A 26,891-nucleotide genomic window follows, 5' to 3' on the forward strand; every position below is an offset into this window, starting at 1 on the left:
AGGTTAAATGTGACAATCAGTGATAGGGCACATATAGGCTAGGAGCAACAATCAATGGCAAAAGGCATACATAGGCTAAATGTGCCAATCAGTGGTAGGGCACATAAAGGCTAGAAGCAACAATCAGTGGCAAAAGGCACACATAGGCTAAATGTGACAATCAGTGGTAGGGCACATATAGGCTAAAAGCAACAATCAGTGGCAAAAGGCATACATAGGCTAAATGTGACAATCAGTGGTAAGGCACATAAAGGCTAGAAGCAACAATCCGTGGCAAGAGGCACACAAAGGCTAAATGTGACAATCAGTGGTAGGGTACATATAGGCTAGAAGCAACAATCAGTGGCAAAAGGCATACATAGGCTAAATGTGACAATCAGTGGTAGGGCACATAAAGGCTAGAAGCAACAATCAGTGGCAAAAGGCACACATAGGCTAAATGTGACAATCAGTGTTTGGGCACATATAGGCTAGAAGCAAATATCAGTAGCAAAAGGCACACATAGGCTAAATGTGACAATCAGTGGTAGGGCACATATAGGCTAGAAGCAACAATCAATGGCGAGCAGATATTAGCTAAATATGACAACCGATGGTAAGGCATACATGGCTAGGTAAATGATGATAGTATATCAGGATATTCACTATAGGCTATGGATCACATAGAGGATAAGCGGTAAGTTTAGTAAGCAGAGACTTATATGTGACTTGATTCGGCATTCGTAAAAGTGCGTATGTGAATGAGATCCAAAGTGGGCATAGGTATGTCAGACTAAAGAGCTCATCCAATTTACTATGCATGTAAGTTTAGTCATGGTAAGCAGTACATAGAAATTATAGTAAGACGCCTCATATGTAAGCGCTTGAGCGTGGCAGTGTACAAATGCAGCATATGTGACTGCTTGGTAGGTGATTGGTAATTGGCCCATGGGGAGAGAGTCAGATGGTGCTGTAGGAGTAGGAACAGAGTGGACAAACGAGTGTCTTACCGTGAAGTGTAGCAGGGCGGAGGGCGGTCGAGCAGCATCACTGGCCCCTCACACCTGTAGGCAATGACAGGCACGGACAGGTGAATAGCCTTAGAGGTTGGCCTTTGAACTGGGAGGCCGGCTTCCACCTCCGGTTAGCCTCTATTGGCTAAATGGCTTGCCTGTGCTGCGTTGCTAGGCAACCTCTGGAACTAAAGGATCTTGGCGTGCGGTGGCCATCTTGATGCAGGGTAATCGGCTCATGCCGGATTCTGGCCAGTCCTTATGGCGTCTGAGGTGGTAGTGACTATTGAGAGATAGGGGAACACAGGATTGTAGGCTGGGGCTCTGCAGCTACATCGTGGGTGAGGCTGCTACTGCAGCGGGTTCACGCGGCTCCGGTGTTCGAAGGATCATGAATCTTCGTGATCCTTCGGCGATGGATCCTGCAGCGATGAAGGTTGGGTCTCCGTGTTGGAGCTGCTCTTGCAGCTGGGGGGTGGTGACGGGCTCCTGCCCTGGCGAGGATGAGGGGCAACTGGGCACGGACAGGTGAATAGCCTTCGAGGTTGGCCTTTGAACTGGGAGGCCGACTTCCGCCTCCGGTTAGCCTCTATTGAAGCAAAAGGATCTTGGCATGCGGCGGAGTTGAACATACTATGCCCTCCTCCGTGAACGAGATTGTCATGTTCAATTTTGTCATTAAATCTCGACCCAAAATATTTACTGGGGTCTGTCGAGAATATAATAAAGGTACATTCATTTCGCACTTTCCTATGGAGACTGGTAGTGCATTTGTGAAGGGAACACGACTGGTAGCTCCTGTAAAACTCGGAGTATCTATGGTCTCGCCAGACAAGGAAAACTTGCCTTCACATATGCACGAGCGTGTTGCACCTGTGTCAACTAGGAAGGAATATTCTTTAACCCCTATAACGACATCCACCCTAGGTTCCCTGTGAGGGTCTGGTGTCACTGATAGGATAGAACACATCAGGGTTCCCAGTGAGCTGTCCTAGTTAATATACAAACTCGGCCCACCGTGTGCTGGTGGATTTCCCCCATTCCCATTGTTACTTCCCATTCCAGGGTTCATGGTTTGTGATAGTTGCAGCGGTGCCTGTTGGGATTGTCCTTGTGCAGAATTTCCCATGGTTTGCGGTTGCGCCCCTTGCTGCGCTCCTTGTGCTTGTTGTTGCACCGTGTGATTCTGTGCACCACTCTGCTGAAAAACTGCAGGTGGATTTTATCATGCCTGTTCCTGTTCCTTGGCCGCTCTGCATCATGCCTTGATTTCTGCATGTGCGCACCAAATGCCCTGTCATTCCACATAGCCAACAAACTGGCGGTGGTCGGACCATTTGCCCATTTGACATATCTTGGTTACCATTTTGCATATTTTGAAAACCTCCTTGGTTATTTTGGAAACCTCCTTGATTTCTCTGCCATCCGCTTCCCCTAAATCCTCTTCCCTTGGGATAAAATCCCGTATTGCCCTGATTAATTTACTGTGGACTAGCCACCTGCTGCATGCTTGATTCAGCTGTGCTAGCTATCATGGCTCCCTCAAGAGCATATTTTGACAATTTCTTTTGCACCAATTTCCCTTCCTCACCCTTACGAGTTGCTTCCTTTTTGTGATTCTTTTCTTGCAACAGTCTACAATAATGTGAGATGATTAACTGTATTTCAGCCCAAGGTTTGGCTTCGATTCCCACCAATTTCTTGAGTTGTTTCTGCACCAGCTCTGGCAGCCCTTGGCACAATAAATGATAAAATACAGGTATAGATTCCGTCCACGATTCATGAGTCTCGAGCAACCATGTGTCTTGGAAATTCTGTATATAAATTAACGGATCTTCAGACTCCTTCATCTTTCGCGTCATTATAGCTCCCATATCAGAAGTATCTGGGTATAGTACTTATAGAGCTTTCCATACTGCGGCTCTACAATTGTTAAATGGAGCTCTGTCATGCGAGGTATTCATTGTGGTTACACCAGGGTAGCCTGCTCGTGCCCACACATCGTCTGCTCTCTCACCAAGTATGGCGATCAGGAGTCCTTTGATGTCCCCTATAGCTAGCATGTTTCCTCCTGTCATTTTTTATAACTCATGTATCCATTTTCCGGCTCCAGATGTCAGCATTGGAAGCTTGTTTTTCAGATTTTGTCGATCCATGTGTGGCCATGGAATATATTGCGGTCTTATTTCCCCCTTCTCGAGCAACAGAAATTGGAATGTGCAGCCTCTCTTTCTTCCCTCATGGTTCTTCTATCTAAAGCAGGTGTAATATTCCTGCATCGCCGTCTACCTGGCAATGCCCTTAGTCTGTCCACATAGGGCGGTGAAGACACTCCCCTCTGACCGTGAGATACTCCTCCATGCCGATCTGACTGTGTGGTTGATTCTGATGCTCTTGGTGCAGACTCACTAGTGTCTGACCATCTTATTTCCTTCTCCCTCAGGAGTCGTCTTTCACTTCGCCTCCCTTCTTCGTTTTCTTCACGCTCTTCCCTTTTGGAGTCGGACATTGTCTGTCCCCAATTCACGCAACTTCTTGCATCTTCTTTGTTTCTACTGATTTTGAATCTATCCAGGGATAGTTCCCCATTCCCACTACTTCAGGTGACATCCTCAGTGTCGTAGAGCTGGGTGCTCTCTAGGCGCTCGTCTTCCCCTTCCTCTTGGGGTATTTGTTCTAGCCCCATTTCATCATATATTCTATCGATCGTTTCTCCGATGCTTCTGGTGTCAAAGTCATCATCAATATTTGCCCTAGATGTGCCTGATACTGAATCGTACGCAGGAAAGAATTCTTCGATGTCTTCCCAATCTACGACTGGATCGGGTTTTTTAACCTCTCTCCCCAGATATTCAAGATCGCGTGCTCTTTGTCTTTGCTTACGTTCTACATCGTCATCAAATTTTTGCGTTTTCTCGCCTCTTCTCTGACCCTATCTTCTTCCTTTCTCTTTTCATTTCTATGTTCATCTGCCCTTCGAACTTCCTCAACTCTTCGTCTCCTTATTCTTTTTTCATGTATCCTTTGCTCTTCTTCTAACCTTTGCTGTATCTGTCTGTCTTGATCATTGGCTGCTCTTGGGTTGTGATCAAGCTGTTTTTCTTGCTCATCACGATATAACTGTTCTCCCCTTTGTCTATCTTTCTTCCTTTTCCTTTCGTCTCTTAACATTGTCTCTCTCTCCTTTCTCTGTGTCTCATCTAACCTCTCCTTTTGTCTCGCGTCATCGATGCCTTTGCCATCAAATTTCAATATAATTTGTCCTCCCATCCATTCGTCCTTTGTGAATGCTATCTCAACAGTTCTATCTTCGCTTCCCTTCCATCTCATCCCTTCTCTCTCCTTGTCGAGAGATGCTCTTGTCTGTGCCTGATCTCTTCTTTCGTCATTGCGTCTCCCCTTGTCCCTTGGGACTGCGGAGGTAATATTCTTGTCCTTATCATTCCCTTGATTTTCGTCACTACTATGCGTAGGTGACTCTTATGCGGGGTTGCTGTACCCCGTGGCTGCTTTAAGTTCCCTCAACGGGTATAATCCCTTGTCCTTACTTTCTTCAAATTTTGGTTCGAGTGGGGCAGATGGCGCGGTAGGTGTCTCACTCCCCTATGTGCATACATTAAGTATCCAATCTGTTGGTGGCTCTTCCTCCTTTGACTGTTCATACATTTTCCATAACTCGAGAACAGCAAGGTGTTTTTCAAACTTCTTTCCTGTATATGTGGCATGCAAATATGTCGCTATTTGTTGTAAGACGGCTTTAGGTAAAGACCCATTTTGTGGCCATGGCACAAACATCTTGTGGGCGGTACCCTTAACCCACTCGGTACTATATTTCTTTAGCTTAGGTGCGTGTTTTGGCAATTGCTTGCATAAGTGTGCCAATGGAGTTATGTCTTCCATGCTTAAATCTGTTCCCTTTCCTCTTATATAACACTTGTCAATGCTTTTGTGTGACTTAAACACTTCCAACAATATGAGCAATCAGCAAATATCGCAAGCTCCATTCCAAAGTTTCCACAAAATGTTATACTTTCTGATTTACTCAAAAATATCAATTCATATGCGGTTTTATCTCAGCTATCAAATGGCATAAAATTTAAATCAGTTTCCTCAAGAAAACTTTTCAATATATATGTCCTCACAACAGAAAAACATGTCAGACAGACGTTTAACAGACTAGACGGACACCAGCTGGACACAGATATCTCTGCCTCTAGTCATTACCCCTTCATGGAGTGTAAACGTACCCCTTTCATGACGTCTTTAAACGTTGTGGTAGTCTATTTGTTCCCCAATATGTGGGACTCTGGGTACACATTTCTTCTAGCTGCTATATTAAAGCGTAGGAATAAGGCGAATCCTCTCACTTCTCGGGTGTCTGCCCCGGTAACCTCTCTCTTCTTGGGTGTCTGCCCCGGTAACCTTTTATTTATTTTTATTATTCTCGAGTCATTATCCCCTTACATATATACAGTCTTCTCTACTTCTAACTATATTTTGTTTTCCCACCTGCCTCCGTTACCTTTTCCCTTTACTTGTTCGAAGGCATGCACTATTTGCCAAAACATTACATTTTTTGTTTCACTCAGCGTTCGTATAGTTCCTCCCTGGACCTTTGGGATCACCGCCTTTGTTACCGCCTTCTTCAGCTTTTCACCCGCTCAGCTGCCCGTATGAATGGGAAGAGAAGTGTGGGGAACACGGGTCCCTTCAGGCCCTTTTTGCAGGTCCTTCTTAAGCTACCATTGTCTACGGGGAGCTTCACGGTCTACTCAGCCGAATGGCAAAGGACTTGTGATATTGCCGAAGACCTAGAGTTACTGTATGTCGATGGTCAATAGGTGTCTTACTTTAGTCAATAATCGATAGTTGATAACCATCCTCTGCTACCAAGTGTACTGGGAAGACCCCCGGTCGGCCCATAGAGCCAAGGTTTGCTCCAAAGTACTTTAAGACGAGATAGCTGCACCTTTGCGATGGATGGGGGTGCAGATTTATTACTCCAACACAACACCAATCAAAAAGGACAACTCAATGGTTTGGCAAAGGGAATCCATTTAATGACAAGTATAAAAATCGGGGAGTCATGGAAATCAGCAGTGATGCGATAGTCCGTCTCGCTTCAACTCCAACGAACTTCATACAAGTTGTAACATTTATAGTCAAAACTCGTCATAATTGACGTGTAACACTCAAAAGTTAACATGCAATTCTATTGGTTGGAAAAAGGTAACTTTACTATAGGTACTATAAATGGTAACAGAGTGAGAGAATTGGGTAAACACTGTCAGGTGGGCATCTAAGCCCTTCCTTCAAAAATGACTACTGTGAACGTCACTAAAGGTACAACGTCCTATTGGTTCTACTAACTATAGGACCCTAGATTATTTGGTCCACTGTGATTGGGTTGGCCCCAACCCCATGCATACATTTCCACTTTGCTTAGCAGCACGCAGAATGGTAAGCCAGATGCGGGGTGGCCCATGATTCACCCGGCCTTCCTTCAATCAATCATCACTTTAGTGGCTATGTGTCAATTAGTTCACTGTGGTTGGCCTCAAAACTGCATCTTCTTGTCTGAAAAGTTCTGATATCTCTGTCTGGGTGGATGCCAAGCGTAGGTGTGAACCTGTGCTCCTTCTCGCTCGGATGGTCACATGCTACTCACACCGTGAATTTGCCTAGTTCTCTCAATTTGTGCATTTAATTCTTATTCGGCTTGCCACCTGCCGATGCCTCCTTATCTCGACCTTCCAAGGACAAGGTATTCTGTTCTTAAGTTTCAATTATATGTAGCTACTGTTCGCTCCTTCTATTGGTACGACCTTGGCTCCCCTGGCACGAGTTGCTCTTGCTGAGTTTTGAATCAGCCATCTCTTCTCGTTTAGCTAGAATATGAATCTTGTCTGGTTTGGTCTCTAGTAACCTGAGTTTATTCTGCTTTTAGTGCAAAGTGGAATCACACTAATAATACTGTGCTTCGTTTTGAGGTAGATTTTGTATAATGGCGTATGCCGCTCTATTCTTCTACTTAGCATAGCAAGCCGTACTGTTTTCCTAGCTTTCTTGCGGTTCCAAGCATATGTACAGGTGCAAACTGGTCGACTGTATCCATTTTGCTTACAGCTTAATCTTCTTGATATTTCAACATCGTTCTCTTCTTCTAGGTTCACACTATCCTTATTCATGGCATTTCGTCTCTCCGTGTCATTTTTTGGTGGTCACTTCTTCCATCTGTGAGCCTGTCTGGGCCCTCGTGACGTCACAATTTGTCTTCCATTAAGACTTTTTTGGTTTCTTCCGGGACAGTAGTTAGGTAATCTTCATTTCGTCTCATTTGCTGGTAGGGTTTTCTCAATGGATACCTTACTGTCCATGGTTTTCTGGGTATCGGTATGTCAACAGGTGTTGTTCTTCTGATAGGCACTGGGCAGAGCCCTACTGCGGCTCTCTGCTGGTTTATTTGCTCATTATACGTCACATATTTTGGTGTGAATGTTCCTGGTACTTCAAAATGGGCAATGGGAGTGCAGGCTTTATTTGGGGCCTCCTCTGCATCGTTGCTTGGAGAAGCGACTGACCATGAGGGAGTTGGAGGCGGATGAGCGAATTGCTCGAGAGGGAAGATGTTTAGGAAGAGAGAGTTGAAGGTATTGAGGCCCCAGAAGGCTTTGTGGACGATGGAGAGGGTTTTAAACTTAATCCTCGCAGCCACTGGTAGCCAGTGCAGAGATTTCAGTCCTGGAGAGATACGATCGCTGGGCCTGAGTCCAAGGACAAGTCTCGCAGTTCTGTTCTGGATGAGTTGCAGAGGGCGTAGAGTAGAAACAGGCAGATTTAGAAAGAGGCTGTTGCAATAGTCCAGCCTAGAGAGAAACTGAGCTCTGGAGACAGTGAGCTTCTGGGGGAAGGAGAAGAAAGGAATAATACCTCTGAGGAGGTGCAGCTGGTAGTGTGACTTCTTAGAGACATCAGAGATGTGAGGAGAGAAAGAGAGTGTGGAGTTGAAGATGACCCCGAGGTTTTTAGCTTTGCAGGTGGGAGCAGGAAGAGGGCCAAGAGAGGCCGGCCAGAGAGCTACAAGAAAGGAGAGAGTGGGTGTGCCGATGAGGAGAATCTCAGTCTTACTGGAAATAAGGCAGTGGTCATTGGTGGCACACCACTCCTGGATAGCATACAGACAGTCAGAGATGAGGGACGGAGAGGAGGTGGCCGAAGGTAGTCTGAAAATGAGCTGAGTGTCATCCGCCTAGCACTGAAAGTTGGGGCAGAGAGCAGCAATGCGGTGGGCAAGGAGTGCCAGGTATTGGTTGAACAGCCAGGGAGAGAGGTTAGACACCTGGGGGACACCACAGGTAGAGACGAAAATAGCAGATAGGAAGGACCCGAGTTGGTCCTGGGAGGGTCGGTCAGAAAGGAAGGAACTCAGCCATGCCAGGGCCTGTTTAGCTCTGTTTTAGACGCATGCCGTGTGTCGTTGTGTGATGTTTCCGTAGGGGAGCTTTCTGTGAAGTACTCATTTATTTGCTTTTTTATCTCATCCCTAACTATCGGGTCTCTCAGGCGGTGTTGTGGCAAAGTCCAGCAGCATTCAGGTGCTTTTGGGGATCCTAGTAATAACTGAATCACTACTGGAGTAATCTATTCTCGTGTACATCCTGTGAACATTGGAGAAGTACAAATAATCCCTCACCTCTGGGTGCATGTACCTCTATATATCTATGATGCCGAGACTGGCTAATTCCACTTGCATTTCTCCAGTACTTGGATTCCTCGTCCACCCTCACCCCCAGAGTAGTCTAATTTCTTGTGCATAATCATATTTAGATCACCCCCTAGATCACTCCCTATTATCAATTCCCCCATTGCAAAATTCGAAATCCTTCTGGCCAACCAGAGCATGAACTCAGCCTGCCCTGTGTTAGGGGAATACTTTGCTATCAGTGTAAGGTGCTGTCTATCCAGCCTACAATTTACCATTATATACCTGCCACCATGGTCATCTTGTGAGTCCTCTACAAACCCAGATCATTTTTACATATTATTGCCACTCCACCCCCGGCCTCTTTGCCCGTGCAGAGGCAAAACATTGCACCCCATTTCCCTTGTGTCACATTCGCCCACAGTCTTTTTGCACTAAGTGCATTTCCTGCATAAAGGATATGTCAATATCCTGATCGCTCAGGAACTGGACTGATCGTACTATTTTACATGGGGAGTGCAACCCCCTGATATTTCGGGATAGGATTTCATCATTGGACCCTTTTATCCAAACCTGGCCATTTTCCAGTCCAGAACCATAACCATTTGACCATCACTAGACTTCCCTCCTACCCTGCCAACAATCACCTCACCTCTTCAGCTACCTAAATAACCCTAAACATTAAACCTGACAGGTCTTGGATCCACCTCTCAACTTCAGAAACCAGAGCCTGGGCTTCACCTTCCCACCCCCTTCTTGGCGGTCTCCCAAGCGAGGATTCTAATACAGTCCACTCCACCTCAGACGCTAGGAAGACTTATTGTCCAGTTGATAAAGGTTCATGCCAAAGCTTGAAAGACACAGAGTTACTCCACCCTCCTTGCCCTTCCCAGAGTCGACCTCAAGACTTCATTTGCACCTTGCCATTTATGCAATCACAACTCATGAGGGGTTTCGATCTCTCTGGCTTTTGGGTGCTTTTGTCTTCCAGTTTAGCTGCTCCAGAGTGGTGCTAGGGCCTGGACTCCCATCTTGCCTACGTTCTGGTATCTCCATACCAAGCAACTTGCAGCCCTCTTCAAGTGACCTGACCGTGTGCTGTTGATCATTTACTCTAACTGTAGGCCACAAGGAAAGACCCATCTGTACTTCACTTTATCCCTTCTCAATCGGTCTTTTATCGGTTTGAGGTGAATCTCCTCTGGAGTTATACAGATCCTGAAATAGCTGAATTCATGAGCCCCTAAAGTCTATTTGCCTTTCACTTTGGTCTCCTTGTATAGTTTCTCCTTTACCCCGAAACAAATGTGGTTTAAAAAGGATATATCTCAGTCTTGTCTTATGCGTGGCCGGCCAATAAGGGCCAATTCTGTGGGCTCTATCTAATTTCAGCTTCTCAGGCAGGCCATCCGGACATAGCAGTGTAAAGAGCTCCCGCAGTAAATCTTCCAACTTCTGACCTTCCGCTCGTCCCTAAGAAACTTTAGCCTGATGTTGCCTCTTTGTAATCTATTTTCTAAATCTTCACACTTATTTTCTAGAGACAACACCTTCTGTCGCAGCTCCTCGATCTCGGAGAAAGCTCTTGGAACCTACATGGCTACGTTTGCTTGCGTCTGCTCCATTTTATGCACACTCTCCCCCAGTGCATCCATTTCTTTACATAGCCCCTCCACACTCTTAGTGACCCCCTCCTTTAGGACCGCCATTCTCTGGCTAAATTATCTTGCAAGCTCCGTAGACACTCCTTAAGGTCTTCCTTGGTGAAGGCCACCGGGGTTCCCCCACTCCGGGACCGTGCATTCGTTTCGCAAGGATAGACATGGCTGGTGGACTTTTTCATCTGTGTCTGCAAGCCTCCATACCGACCCAAAGCTGTGAGTCTTTCAGGAATCTGCTCACAACCCCACCTCTACACGACTCATAGCTGCTGCATCATTCGCTCCTCACCTGGCGCCCAACATCACGGGAGCCTTCTTTCCAGGTATCTTCAGTGCCATCTTACTTTCATGAGCTTATTTGTATTAGCCTGTTCTCCTCCTCTTCTTATATACTCGTTATCTCCTTAGCGCTAGTCATGATCACATACCACTGTGCCTAGGTCCCACCAGCGAGCTTTTGTATCTGCGCCACCTTCAGTGCTCTCATATCTTACTCAGAGAGAACCAACGACTGCTCTGCCCATGCAATCTTGCTGGCCCTCTTAGAGCTGGTGTGCACTTCCACTCCTCCTACACCAGCCCGGGACTCAGATAAAGCGGTTCTTTTGCTTACCGTTCCCTATGTGCACGCATTCTCCGGGAGCCACGCTGCCATCAGTGCGCTCCCCATTCCACGAAACTCGAATGGCTGCTCTTCCATCACTGCCTCCTGGGGGTGCCGCAACTGGTCTGCTCTCCATTCCGCACCCTCACCAGCCCCTCTCCTTTTATGCGCAGCTCACCCCCATATGGAAAATTTGAAAACCTCTGCTGTGCCTGTGTCATTATGCTGGAGACTCCCAACTCATGACTCGGAGGTACTAGGCGACACACGCGTCGCTTCCCCTAAGAATATGTTCAGAGAAGCCTCCAAACAGACACAATTAGAGTACCTACATGTCTTACTTACATGTAGCATTGACACATGGGTTTTAGTCTCCAGCAACTTGAAACACTTATCCAGTCTCCATCCCCTCCTAAAAATGATAAAAACGTAACCACACGCCATATCCTAGGACAGCATGCTTAGCAACAGTCTTTATGTTTGGGGTCATAGGCATAGAAACAGGGGAGACGGGGATAAATCCCCCCAGAATTTTAAGCAGGGGAGACTCAATATGATTTATCCCCCCCTCCACTACCTGGAGCAAGTGAAAAGCAAACCTGTTTATTTTTCCAATTGGGAAGCATGGCTGTCTTTTTATAAACTTGCATATCTTTTCCAAAGTGCTCAAAATGTGAACAGACCATGGCTTCCTTCCTTTGAACTGCCCATTAAGGTGGTTGTCATGGTAGAGTAGGGGGTGAGTGGATGCACTGCTGGATTCCATCACACCCCTCCCACCTTCCTGCCAGAGGCTGGAGGGCAGATCTGAGAAATCAATGATAGTGAAAACATTTGAGCGTTAAGCCCAAAATGTCACTCTGCAATATTTTCTTTGTCTGATTCACAGTTAAAGGGTATTAAAATACAAATTCATTGCTTTAAGTTTGCAATGTATTGAAAGCCAATAAAAGCCTTTTAGCTCCTCCTTACCCCCACATCAGCTTTTCTGTGACAAACGCACAGAGTGCCAATTGATTTCAGATTGACCTGTCCACCATTTACCTTTAAATGGCTTTAGGTGAGACCTGCTCTCCTGTTAAACACATCATCTTCAAGTTTACCCATAAAAAGCGGGCGGGGACCGGTTACGTCTACCCTTTAAGGAAGACAGGGCATGCTGCCTTATTTTCCTTAGTTTCCAGGGTGGAGTGCAAAAGTGGATGATAAAAAGGCAGCGTGTATGCTTTTTGCCGCCCTTTTGCACTCCACCGTGCAAACAGAGTAAAGGCCATCTGCCATGTAAGCATGGCAGGCAGCATTTACATGGACTCCTCTGGTGTCTGCCTGCTTTTTGATGGTGTAGAAAGCCGGCAGACACCATAGACATCCACCGCATTTGTGCCTGCATTAATTTTCATGTAGTATTTATATGGCAGAGAGGAAGGGGGGCTAAAGCCCAAGTACAGAATGAAAGAACAAATAAAAGACAGACAGTTGAGCAAAACTTCACATTCACTACGTGAACTGAAGGGGTCTTAGCTGAGCTGCTGTTCTCCATCCAGCATCTGTCTTTTAACTGAAGGAGCTTTCCAGTCCCAAACTCCACAGAAGCTACTTCTTGGTCTCATTTATGACTGACCGATTTGCTTTTTCCTGGGGAGAGCTGCTGCCCCCTGACTTAGCTACTCACCACAGAGCAGGAACGCCATCAGGGCCTTTCACTTTTTTTTTATATTTGAAATGGGCCTGGAACTCTGGGGGGGGCCCCAAGCAGCTGCCCTGGGTTGCAGTCTTATGAAACAAAAACCAACTCCTTTAATTTGGGTAATTAAACTTGTCGTGTGCCCGCGTTGCAGCCATCGCCTCCTTCTGGCAGTCACTGGCAATGTTCTCATTACAAACAGCTCATTACCTTTTCATTTATGTTTGTTGTTGATTAACATGCTGTTGAGCATTAATAGCTTTTCACGGGACATTTAGTGTTTCAGCCCCCTGTTGGCTGTTTTACCCGTGATAATATGAAGCTATTAACCACCTTGCTGTATTCCTTTGACTTTATTATAATTTAAACAATACACTTGCGTATCTGAAGGTTTTTTCTAGCTTTTAGGCAAGGGGTGCTCCCAAACCTCATACCAAAAATCCCCACTAGCCCTGACACATCTTTAGCTGGCCCTGTCCCAGAACCACCTGCCAGACTGACCCAAATTCTACATAACCCAGCTTTGCTGCTCTATTATCATCACATGTAAATACCTTCAGTAAATGTGTATGGTGTACAATTATGCTGAACATTTATTACATTGAAACAATGTAGGTGGTCAAATAGCTCAGGAGGTTGATGCATCATCTGCAGCCCCATCTCATCAGAGTCAACTTAGACTTTTATCCTACTGAAAGTAATCAAATGAGTGCCATAGAGTGGGTCTTAAAAATATTTGGATTACAAAAGTGTTAAGAAGCTATAGAATTCTGCCTGGAAGAGCCAAACACAATGTAATCATTTCAACGTACATACTTTTATTTGTCATTTTTGGCTGAAAGTTAGCAAAACATACCTTCTTTAAAAAGTGGGAGAAAGGCATTTCTTACTCATTTATTAGGTACATTGAAAGGAAATGTGTTCTTAGTTGTGTTCACCATTAAGGACCTCCTTTAACATGTGCCCAAGTGTGATTTGGCAATAAACATGCCAGAACTGCACAGAGAGCTCATAGCACTGCACGTGCACAAACACCAACACAAGCTAACACAAGCCCCTAACTATGTTCACACACAAACCACCCCAACACTGTATATATACACCAACTCACTGCACTACACTCAAATACACCCCACACTGCTAATACTCCCTACTGCATAGCACATCTGCACTGCCCAGCACTGTGCATATACACCTCCCAACTGCACTGCACACCCACACTAGACATACCCACCACCCCACTGCACTGCACACCCATACTGCAATTCACTCACACAATTCCCAAATTGCACTTGTGTACAAATTGCACTGCTGCACACTTGCACCATCCCCACACTGCATGAATGGACACAACCCCAACCCTGCTCTTGACGCACTTCCTTGTGTACTGCATGCAGGCCCACAGTCCCAAACCTGCTCCGCACACATTGCCTCCAGACCTGCAGAGCTCCCCACACATAGCATATTGAACCACACACATGCTCACACACTGCCCCAGTATTGTGCTGTTCACGAAAATCACCCTCACCATCACACACATTGTCACCAGAAACACACACATACTGCCCCAGAACTGCACACACATACTTCCCCAGCACTACACGCACAGCATTCTAGCACTGTTTCAACATGGCCTCTGCACTATCCTTCCAACACACACACCATCCAACCACTGCATTTACATACACACACACACACACACACACACACACACTGCCCCAGTACTGTACAGACACCATACATAGTACTGCACAATCACCACCCCGAGGCACTGTAAACACACCACCTTCAGAACTGCACTGCACACACACTCCCATCATTCCAACACTGCATGGAACACATATTACACCACAGTGCACAAGATGCCAATGCACTGCATACCCGCATTGCACCAAGAGCCCACACATATTCGTCCCACTGCACCACACACAAACACATACAGCGCCCTACAGAATATGTCTGTGTGGTGCTAACTGGGCATAATGAAATCTGTGCTTACTGTGCTGGTGATCATAATGGTATCTTGATTTACTGTGACAACTACAAATAGTGGAATGTGGCCTTACTGTGCTAGCTCGGCATATTTGAATCTGCCATTGCTTAGGGTAACTTGGTATCTGAACTTTCTGAGCTAAGTGGGCATAATGAACCTGGCATTAATGTCCAAATTGGGCAAAATGGAATCTTTTACTGCTATGCTAATGACATCTTGGAATCTGGCACTGCCTCCTAATTGGGCATCTTGGAGACTGAGACTGCTATGCTATATGTGCATAGCCTTGAGAATGGAGTGGTTTCTAGGCATTGCATAGTAATGGTGCAAGAACCTGGCACATTGATGGCAATTGCTGGTAATTGAATGAATGCCTTGGATTTTATTAAGAAAGCCCTGAAATAATGGTATTACCTGGTACAGGGTATTGCTGTAATTACCTGGTATAGGGTAGCAAGATATGGTAGATGGTGTGAGTACCAGTGGAGGTTATGCCAATACCTTACAAACTGTGGTACTCCATGGACATACAATGGAAATATCTGGTAATTAACATCAGTGCCTAGATGTTTGATGACAATGACTATAAAATGCTTATAGATGGGCCGAAACTGTTGGCTTCACCAGTGCTTGTTTCTCAGTGGAGTCTAAAGTGTTACAGCAGATGTGGATAGGCAAATAAGTAATAGGATCTGACCATTTTTGTGGTAATTATCTACGTATCTATGCCCCTCCCTACCTCATGAATGCTCCTCCACCCGGATTCTCTTTTTTGACTGCCACCATTAACAACTCTTGCACTGTCCCCTCCCTTCTTTCACTCTCCCACATTCCCACATTCCGATCTCTTCCATTAAACTCTTCCACCAACCAAGGGGGAGCTCTGAAATGATTGTTAAATACCCAGAAATCAAATATTCCCTCCTCTGTGCACAATTAACAAACTTATCAAGTGTCTACAAGTGTCCGTAGTAGACATTTCTCGGAAGGACTTTCCCACAGAATAAGCTTTCTTTGCATAGGTGAAGCCAATGCAGACCCTTGTAACTGTTCCAGCTTCTTCTAGTGAGGCCGAGAGATGCTTCAGTGCTATGCCACGACTGAAAAACTTGCTACATTCGACCATGTCTCAGAAAAGACTGAATTATGTTGCCATGTGCAATATATATAAAGATAACCTGGATCTAGAAGAAATACAGACAATGGAGAAATAATCTGCAATATGTACAGAACAAAAGAAATAATTAACACATTGATCATCACTGACTATGAAATTGGTCATTTATACTCCTGGCTATTTCGTCAAACAGAGTTGTGAATGAGATGGAAAAAGCAGTGCCGTCATTAAGGAAGGGAGATGGGACTGATTGGTCTAGATGGAATTTCATGTCTATCCTATTTGTCATTTTGTATATATTTGATATAGTTGATTTCTGACTGAAGTTTGTTTATACCTTTGTAACTAACCAGTGTGTGTGTTATTTGGTGAATAAGTATGAAAACAAATTGTTTATTGTGAAGCACAACATATTTTGTGGTTCAGGTTATCGTTTATGGATAGCTAGGTGAGATTTCCAATAACCACATCAGCACACACCACCCTTTTAAATCTGCCTTTGAATCTTTTGTAACCATGTGGTTATGTATGCATGTGAATGGTGTGAGAATGGGTCTGTCTTGATCCCCTCTCACTCGCCATGCATCAGTCGACGCAGTAGAACCTTGTGACGGTATGCGTAGACCTCCACATCGCAGCACTGCAGATGTCAAGCAGGGGCACACCAGAAAGGAACGCCGTCATTGCAGAGATCCCTCCTTGGTGGAGTTGGCTCTCGGCCGGCCCGCCAACATTTTGAGTGAGCTTTCTCCAGTCGTGTCCTGCTCTGGGACCATAGGACTCTAAACCTCCCCCAGCAGTGGAATGCCATTGCAAAAGAAATCACACTGTTAGTTCCTTCCAATGATGCCACCTTACTGATATAGGACACTGGCAGTGTGCTTTCTCCACCAATGTATTGTCAGTGATATAAGGCTCCAAAGATATTTTTGTAGCTGAAGGGCCAGAAGGTATATTTTAAAAACACGTTTTTATTATTTGATTGTTGAACCCCAAATTGGTTTTCGAGATAATCGTAAGCTTCTCCCTTCTTCTTCCAATGCTACAGAAGCCCAGCAGTGCAGAAGCAGATCTCTGAACTTTCTTTCCTCTTTTGGAGAAACCTCATTCAAATATTGATTGCTACCTTTTTTTGCAGAATAGACAACCAACTTTTTAGACTGTCTATAAAACATTCTTTAAGTCCAACACATCATTTGAACACTTTAACTATATCACAGCCCCCTCAATACGACATTCAGATCTTCAAAGATATTAAGAGAACTTTATTTCCTCAAAATCCCTGTTGTAAGATTTCAAATGTTTGAAAGTTTGTTTTATCAGTGAACACATTTCTAACTGTTTTAATGAAAATGTGTTTATCATCAGCTTTAAATATCGTGCCGTGGATGAGAAATCCACAACTTATTTGAAGTGTTACTGTGTTTATAAAACTGCCCTTATTTGGTGTTCTTTCTTAAAATAAATCTATTTTTTTTAATAGCAGTTTTAACCCTTTAGCACTCTGTGGCATGGCAGCTTGGATTGGGTTATGGCAGCTTGGATTGTTGGTTTGTTTGTTTTATTATTTATATTGGTTGGTTTGTGTCTGTAGGAAAGTGCTCAAGGTGTCCCCTTTGTCCTCTAGATTTTGTGTGTTTCCTACTCCCCTGCTTGGGGCCCAATCGACACTGCTAGAAATCAATAACCCTAAGGAGTTAAACCAGGATCTCTTGCATCTTGCAGTTTCTTTTTTGCTGCGTTTAGCTAGCGGCAAAATATTAAAAGCACTGACAGTATGTATGTATCTCTGTCCTCTCGCTTCCATTTTCGGGAACTCATCGAGCTTCACATCCTTCCTTGGCACGAACAACGAAGGCATGTTGCTGTGTACCAACGAGCAAACTCCGCCCCAATCAGGTGGCAGTTTCTCGTATGCTTTCGATCGGCAAGCCCACTATTGATCCATCGGCACTGCTGTTCCCGCCTTCATAGCTGCAAATTGCTCAATGCTTCTGCACCCTACATTCTCGCCAAATTCAACTTCACCATTGTTCTGGCAGCACAGTGCTGGTGTCTTCAGAGGGATTATCGGTATCGGGCCGGCAGCATTTTCCACCCATGTCAGTAACTTTGCACTTGCTTCCCATTATTTCAGGCATTTGTCCTTTTCTCCCTGGACCTTGTTCACTGATGACTGTGCTAGTGTCAGTGCTTTGCTTCCCACTACTCCCATCTTTCCATCCATCCTTTGTGTATACTTGACCATACACTAGTATCTGTGGTCTTTCCCAGAAACCAGGCTCTCCTCCTGTTTCCCTTACTCTCGTTCATGAACATAGCAGTTGCTTCAATGTGATTGTTTTTGTTTCTCCCTTTTCAAGTCCATCAGTTATGTACTATATAGCTTCATCTAGCTGCCAATAATTGTTCATCATGTCTAGTGTCTTTATGTAATTATCTTCGCATGGGAACGTTCCTTTGGACATCCATCCCAACGCCGCTGTCTTCCCTTGAAATCTTCCTCGAGTTTGCACCATTGAGAGATACATCAGGCACTGTGCTCTTGCTGCGGGTATTTCAGATGCTATGAACGATCTGGAGGCACTCATTGTGTAAGAGATTAAAGAGCAGACATAACAGCTCTCACCGGTCGTGTCCTTGCCTACCTTTGTCATGTCTTTGTACCACATGTTATTAGACACTCGAGCGGTGTCGGTGAGATACATGTCTACCCCTTCATGTATGTGCGTTTACCTCTCCTTACCTTATCAGCAGTGTTCTCTCGTCCACCTGACATGGTTGTTCCACCTGCTTGGGTCGGTGCAATATTAGAAGAGGGTACAGCGGTAGCAGTAACAACAACATGTAATTGCCAAAATATGAATGCCACCATTAACCCACTTGGAAGTAATAGACATGACATAATGATAATGTTCATTATTGTTTCCCTCATTTCCTCTTAAGCTGCTTGATCCTTGCAGCTCGGAGATATAGTTGCCCACCTAAAATGCGCAAAGAAATGCATTATTGTGTTAGTAATGAAAATGCTCTTAAGCCCCGCAAATCAAATAATCACTTATTGCAAAAGCAAACACCTCCTCCCACACCTTTCTTACTGATGGTTCTCTTAACGTGGCAAGTACTGGGGGTTCACCAGACTCAAGTTGTGGGTATGTTTGGGCCAAAAACTCTATCAATGCTAGATAGTATACTCCAGGGGATCTGGCCCGGAATCTGTTAAGTCCCCTTACAGCGTGGACAAACTGGTTGGAGAAAGTATCTGGGTGTTGTGTAGAAGGCAGGGTGGATGTAACAAACCATACAGTCACCTCGGCTTTCACGTAGAGTCTGTGTGTGCGGAAGAGAAAAATAACAAACGGACAGTGTATTCTAATCGATGTCTACAAGTATTCCAGTCTCTACATCCGCTGCTCGGGAGCATGTGACCATTGGATGTCCCAGTTTTCCTCGTGCTGTAAGTTCAGAAACACACTTGTAGCTCTCCGAGGTGCTGAACGTTAGCCCTGTCGGTCACTGAGACTTTGTTGTCAGGTGAGGTCACTGCTTTGTAGGGCTTGACATTTGTCAAGTGGTTCCAGACCTTCTTACCCTCTAACTTGACAGCACAGTCGGCCACTTATTCCACTATGTCGGGTCCGGTGAACCGGGGAGTATTCAATCGCCTAGTAACGTTTAGCAGGAGGACGATGTCACCTACTTTCACAGAGTTTTTAAGTTCACAGTCTTGTGGTGCATTTTCGCAGCCAATCTTTTCTCTGTCTTCTGGGCCCCTCTGGATTCGCTGTATCTGGCAAGAGAAAAAAGAAGCGCTAGTCACCAGAAAAGTAATGTATTCATACATTTCCTGTCTTAACACATCTGCACTATTCTCACAGTCCTTCAGTGCTCTTGTGGGAGAACCTGGGGAAGATGCCTGTGCCATCCTGTCACCACCTCATGGGGTGTTAAATGGTGGTCGGACCCTGTTTTATTGCGCAATGCAAACAGTTCAAGGGGAAAACAGTGCTACCAATTATTCTTGGTGCTTTGCTGTGTCTTGGCTATGCACTCCTATAGGAGTCCATTCAAGCGTTTATACATCCCATTTGCTTGCGGGTGGTACGCACAGGTGAGTTTATGCTGAATTCCTAACAGTGCTGTGATGTGCTGAAACATTTCGTTGGCGAAGTGAGGGCCGTTGTCAGACTGCAGGACCTGACACACGCCCTACCTCGGGAAGACTTCCCTGACCAAAAACGTGCCCACTCTAAGGGCATCAGCATGTGAGCACGGGCCTGTCTCAATCCACCTGGAGAATGGGCAGACAACCACTATCATGTAGCGGTTTCCTTGACAAACTTGGATCATGTCTATGTAATCCACGTGTGAATGCAGAAATGAGCCTACTGGTCTTGGTATGGCTCCTCTCACAACTCTCAGAGTATGACCTGCTGTAAACTGCTGGCAAGTCAAGCAGTCGCTCACAAATACTGCCAGTGTTCCGTCAAATTCAGACAGAACCATGTTTCTCCAATGCGTTTAGCAATAACCTCCTTCCCTGTGTGTGCTGGATAGTCCAATTGTGTTAATGCTGTTTTCAAAGAGCAGCCTCTTCGATCTAGTTCCCCCTCTAAAACTTCTAATCCACCCTACAACCTCACCCCCAGATCCCATCACAACTGCCCCAGCCAGGGCACACTCTAACTAACACAGGACAAACGTTATTCAACTACTACTAAAAACACAGCCAGCCCTAAAATCAAGGGAGCCTTGATCAATGCCAGATCATTAGTAGCTCACGGATTAGAAATCGCAGATTTGATCCTCAAAGAAGATCTTGATTTCCTCACTATTACCGAGACGTGGCTACACCCTGCAGCAGGCCCCATGCTCATGTTAGCAGTCCCAGATAACTATTCCATCCCGAGGCAAGATCGCCCCAACTCCAGAGGAGGGGGTGTCGCCATTATACACAAATGCAGTCTGCCTATTAGACAAGCAACCATCACCAATGTCCTCTCTTGTGAAACACTATCTGTCAAAGTCCCACTCACTAATACCCAAACCCTCAATATCCATGTGATTTACCTCCCGCCAGGCCCCATCGGCACCTTTGACGAAGACCTCAACACCATCCTATCCAGTAATCTCAAAAGCTCCTCTCAAGCTCTCACCCTGGGGGAATTTAACATGGGCTACAATGACCCGGCAGACCAAACAGCCAGCTCTACAGCTAACACTCTTGCTGAACTAGGCTTTGCGCAAAGAAGTATGGCTCCTATTCACTCAAAAGGTAGAATACTTGACTGGGTGGCTGACCACAACTGCCTAGCAAACATCACAAATATCTCACCACTAATCTGGACTGACCACCACCTGGTATCGTTCTTGTTGTCCACTGACAGACCCCCACCTCTGCCTATCACCACGGCCCTTCCCACTCTCACCAGAAACAAGAAGAACATTACGCCAGAAAGACTCATCCCGATTCTACTCCCCACACTTAATTCACTCCCGACAACCTGGATCCAGAGGTCCTGATTGAGGAATACAACAAGGTCATGGCTTCCTCGTTGGACCTTATCGCCCCACTCAAACTCAGACCAAGTAAACCGAAAACGCACCTTAACAAATGGTAGACTCCATTCCTCAAAAACCTAAGGCAGCAAAAAAGAAACTGCGAGGTTACCTGGAAAAAATCCCCTTCTGCCGCAAACAAACTCAAACTCTCCAAACTAGCCACACTCTATAAAAAAGAAATCTACCTGGCTAAACATATCTCCTTTGACTCTCGCATATCCCAAGCTAAATCCAATATGAAAGAACTCTTCACTATACTTAAAGAAGTAGAAACCTTCATACTACCCCCTGGCACCTGCACCAAAGATAAGAACTGGTGTTCAGAAATTCAAAATGCCTTGGAAAATAAGATTGTGACCCTCTAAAGTAAACTTTCTAGCAAAAAAGCTGCTCTAAAAGACACTCTACCCTCCAAAATTCATGACAAGCGCACAACCACAGATCTTACCCGCTTCAAGTTCTAAAAATCATCCTGTCTTTGAAACCATCTAATTGCCAGGGAGATCTGTGCCCAGCACAGTTCATCAAAGATGCTGCCCGCGACCTTTCACCCTTCATCACTAAACTGATTAATGCCTCCTTTAACACTGGCTCCATCCCCACTAATCTAAAACAATCCTGGGTACTGCCACTACTAAAAAAACCTACTCTGGACCCAGCCATCCCCATAAATTACCGACCCATAACGACTGTTCCCTTCCTACGAAAAATCCTAGACAAGGTCGCCTACGTACAAATACAGAAGCACCTGGAAGAACACCACCTCCTAGGATCCAGACAATCAGGGTTCCGTCCTCAACACGGGACAAAAACTGCACCTATTGACCTGAAAGCTCAGATTGACACACTCAGGGGCAAAGGACAAGTTGCCTTGCTCCTCCTCCTTGACCTATCTGCAGCTTTCGATTTGGTCGACCATTCTGTCCTTTGCTCACACCTCCATAAAACAGCACACTTCTCTCCTGAGGCCATTACATGAATCACCTCATTCCTTAACGGAAGAACTATGAGGGTCTTCTCTCCCACTGCTGCAGCAGACCCCATACCTATCACTTGTGGTGTCCCACAGGGCTCCTGCGTCTCCCCCACACTGTACAACATATTTACCAAGCCCCTTTTCGATGATTTGGATAATCTCGGTATCACCTACACCAATTACGCAGATGATACCCAGATCCTCCTTCCACTTTCTGGAGATTATGGAAAGGATTTGCCCTTGCTAAATAGTGTGTACATCATCATCCAGGCATGGATGGCCACTCATGGACTATGCCTGCATGATGAGAAAACGGAGCTTATCATCCTGGGTACTACGTCCAGTTTAAAGAAACTCAGCCCTGCCTACAACTCCTTCATGATAGATGGGAACAATATCAAAGTTGGACAGGAGGTCAAAACATTGGGATTCTACTTGGATTCTAACTTCTCCTTCAAAAGACAACTGAGTTCCCTGGCATCCTCATCTGCATACACGTACAAACTCATCCGCTCAGCCAAACCATTTCTGTCAGACACTAGCTGCCTTACACTCGCTAGAGCCCTTATACTATTCCGCCTTGACTACTGTAACGCCCTTTACCTGGGATCTTCCAAGACTACCACCAGCAAGCTACAAACCCTCCAGAATAACGCCATGAGAGCAGTCCTAGGCATCCCCAGAAGAGAGCACATTGCAGGACTCAGTCAACAGAACAGCTGGCTCTCCACTAGAGATAAAATTATCCTAAAAACAGTATCACTTACCTACAAATCTCTCAACAATGCCACCCTGATCTATTTGATCAACAGATTCCATAGACAAGCCTCCTCGAGACCCCTCAGAACTGCATACAAAGACTGCCTCTCTGTCCCAAATTTCAAACTTGCCACTATTGGAGGTAACAGTTTCCCGGTAAAAGCAGCCAAACTGTGGAACTCCTTGCCTCCCAACCTTAGAGTAGACATGCCATACCCAGATTTCTGATCCAAGGTAGTTTCATGGCTGAAAACGAAGGACCACCAAGATAGTTAAGTGCCTAGGCTATCACTTCATGTTATCCGCACACTGAGTAACCAAGTGTGCCCACTTTGTACTCTTGTTTGTACTGTATATATTGCCTGTTCTCCTCGTTTGCTTTGTATATACTTCCATTGTCAATTTGTACATTTTATAACTTGCAACTAAGCTTTGCATATTCTTGTAAATGTTGCGCCCTGATACCTCTGGGTATATCTGCACATTATAAATAATAAAACAAACAAACAAACGAACAATAATGCTAGTGGCATGACCACTTTCCCCGTGCTGTTCTGTCACCATAAGGTGACTGTTGGAGACATTGAGCACCCCTGCCTCACCCATAGCTCCTTCTCCTCCTTGGGTGCAGCCCCCTGCAACTCCATAATTGTGTCTCTGGTAATACATAGTAACCTTCTTTCAGTACCATGGTTCTCACCCCTCCTTGCGCATTAGGTCTCTCTCTCAGTTCCCATAGTTTCCCTAAATACGCTGCACATTTTGCATTCAAAATCTGCTGCCTCATTCCCTCTTGAGATGGGATCTTCTCCTTTGGTGTAGGCTTGGCACTTCACTTTTGCTAACCGTGTTGGCCATGCAATTACTTCGATCAATCTGCCCAATAGAAGTACATGCTGTACTGGAGTCCCGTCTGCCCTCCTGAACCCTCTCCTGAGCCAATGTGCTAATCCTGAGTGTACTGTGGATGTCATGTAGGCGGAGTCAGAGTACACTGTCACTTCCTTTTCCACACTATGTTCCAGTGCTAGTATTAAGGCCACTAGTTCTGCTGCTTGTGCTGAATAATGGAATGGCAGTTGTGCACTTGCAACTACCTCACTTGTCCCGTCTTCCTTCAGTCTTACCACTGCAGTCCCAGTATGTCTGAGCCCATCTTTTTGATCAATTGATGAAGAACCGTCAATGTAGAGCCTGTCTCCCCCTCAAGTACGTCCTCTTCTACCTTGCGTGTCTCACTGAACATCTCAATGTTCTTTGTGCAGTCATGTGCATAGTCTCCTACTTGTTGAACGTCTGCCAAAAATGTTGCTGAGTTTACAGTCTTGCACCTCACCACCTTCAGGCCTACATTCGACAATATCACCTTGTACCCTGATTCTCTTTGTGTAGTCAGTGTGCTCTTTGGCTTCTGCAGTATCTCAAAGAGGGTGTGCTCCACATAAAGGGTGATGGTGCACCCTATTGTTACTGCTGCTGGCTTCTCCAATGTGAATGTGGCAGCTGCCAAAGCTTGTTCACATGGATAATGTCCTCTCATTATTGGGTCTAGTTGCCCACTGTAGTAAGCTATTGGTTTATGGCCCATGCTTGTCCTTTGTATCAGTACTACCTTCATCACTACACCATCAGTGTGTAAAAAGAGGAAGAACTCCCTTTTGTAGTCTGGTATCCCTAACACTGGTGCTGTGCTTATTGCTTCATTCAGTTCCTCAAATGCCTCAGTCATCTCAGTGGTCCACGTCAGTGTCTTCTTTCCCTTCTGTGCTTCCTTCAGGGTGCACAATAGAGACCTTGTGTATGTGCTGTAGTCAAAGACTCATGCTCTGCAGTAGTTGCATAACCCTAAGAACTGTTGAATTTCCCTTACTGTTGTGGGCTTAGGTGTCTGGCAAGTTGCTTCTGCTCTCTCTGGGGTGATCTGTCCACCAATTTGGGATATTGTCTGTCCAATGTATAGTGCCTCCTTCTGACATACTGCACCTTTGCCTTATCCACCTTGTACCCCTTGTCAGCTAACACAGTCAGCATGTGTACCAAGTCCTTTCTGCACTGATCTTCTGTCGTGCTGCAAATCAAAATATTGTTTACATATTGCAAAACTGTGCTCTCCATCTGTATGTTGCTTAAGTTCAACTGTATCACTCTGTTAAAGATAGATGGGAACTCGCAGTAGTATGTTTCCATTTCTGGTTTCTATACATAGAGCTGGTAAAGTCTTGTGAGTCTGGGTGTAGTGATACTGAGAAGAATGCATTATTCAAATCAATGATCGTGAAGTCGTCAGTTTTCGCTGGAATACTGTGCAAAATTGACGCTAGATGTGCAACTAGAGGATACTCTGCTTATACAATGTGTTTAAGAGGCCTTAAAACCTGTATAAAATGCCATGACCCTCCCTTTGCCTTGTGCGCAGAATACACCACAGTGATGCATGGGGATTCTGATGGTACAAGAATGCCTCTCTCAATCAGAGCTGTGATTGTCTCATAAATACCATCATCTGCTTCTTTGGTTAGGGGATACTTCTTTAATCTTGGTAAAATTGCTCCTGGTTTCAACTTTATCTTCACTCCCCCTATGCTCTTAATGTGACCCACATCATAGGGACTTGTGGTCCATAGGCTGCTGGGTACTTTCGCCATATCATCCTCCCAGAATGACGGCGGTGCTTCCAGTGCCATTGCCATTCCCTGTGGCCCCGCTATATAGTGTATCTGTAACCAGTAAGTTACACTCACTTCAAAAACCATCTCTAGTTCCTGTCTCTCATCTTTGAATAGTTTGTCGTCTGTCACTGTGGTCAGCCTGCACCCCTCTGCTACTGTGATCACTGCTCTCCATGCCCGTCCTGTGTCATCCATCCCATGTACTGCGATCCAATCCTCTCTTGCAACCACTGCCTCCATTTCTATTGGCACTATTGTTCCTTCTGGCTCGTCCAACAGTAATTCAGGCCTGAATAGGTACTCGTTTGGTACTCGCCACACCTTGCCTGCAACCCCTGGATACCATGCAATGGCAATGTGTGCTCCGTACTGGAACATTTATGCATCTACTGGCACCCCTCTCTGTACTGTGTGCCCACAATATGGTCAAGCATGTGTATGCCTGGTGTAGCGCACATTATACCCTTGTCTGTGAATGAGATGGTCATGTTCAGTCTGCTCATAATGTCTAATGCCAGTATGTTTATAGGTGTCTGTCGAGAGTACAGTAAAGGCCGAGATAGATTGTGATCTCCTATAGAAAGTGAGATATTGTCTGTAAAAGAAACCACTTCCCGAGCCCCAGAGAATCTTTGAGTGTTCATGGCATCGCCTGACAATGTAAATGCTCCTTACTTAATGCAGGGCCTAGTCGCCTCGTGTCAACAAAAGGAAAATAGTTTGTCACCTATCGCCACCCCTATGCGAGGTTCCTCCGCAGGGTTGGGTGTGAATGACAGGATGGGACACATCAAGTTTGTCTGTGGGCTGTCCTATTGAGGCTACAGGATCATCCCAATCCCAGTAAAGTGGTTGTTCCCTACCATGGTAACTCCTCCCAGTTGTCTTAGAGGAACTGTCACCACTGTGTCCACGTGTGCTGGTGCGTCAGCGTTCTGTATCTGTGCTAACTGCTGTGTGTTTCCTCGATTCTGCGGTGCTTGTGAATACTGTGGTACTGGCATCTGTTGTACCTGCACTTGTGGTGCCTGTGCCTTTGCTTGCGGCGTCTGTTGATATGCGCCGTGCATCTGTTCTTGCTATTGTTGGTCCTGTGCATAATAATCATCCTGGTCCCCTTGATAGGGCTGCAGGCCCTGTCCTCCTCAATTCTGCTGAATCCCCCTGTATCT

The sequence above is a fragment of the Ambystoma mexicanum genome, chromosome 1q, assembly GCF_040938575.1.
Source record: "Ambystoma mexicanum isolate Mex_15411 chromosome 1q, UKY_AmexF1_1, whole genome shotgun sequence".
Lineage (NCBI taxonomy): Eukaryota > Metazoa > Chordata > Amphibia > Caudata > Ambystomatidae > Ambystoma > Ambystoma mexicanum.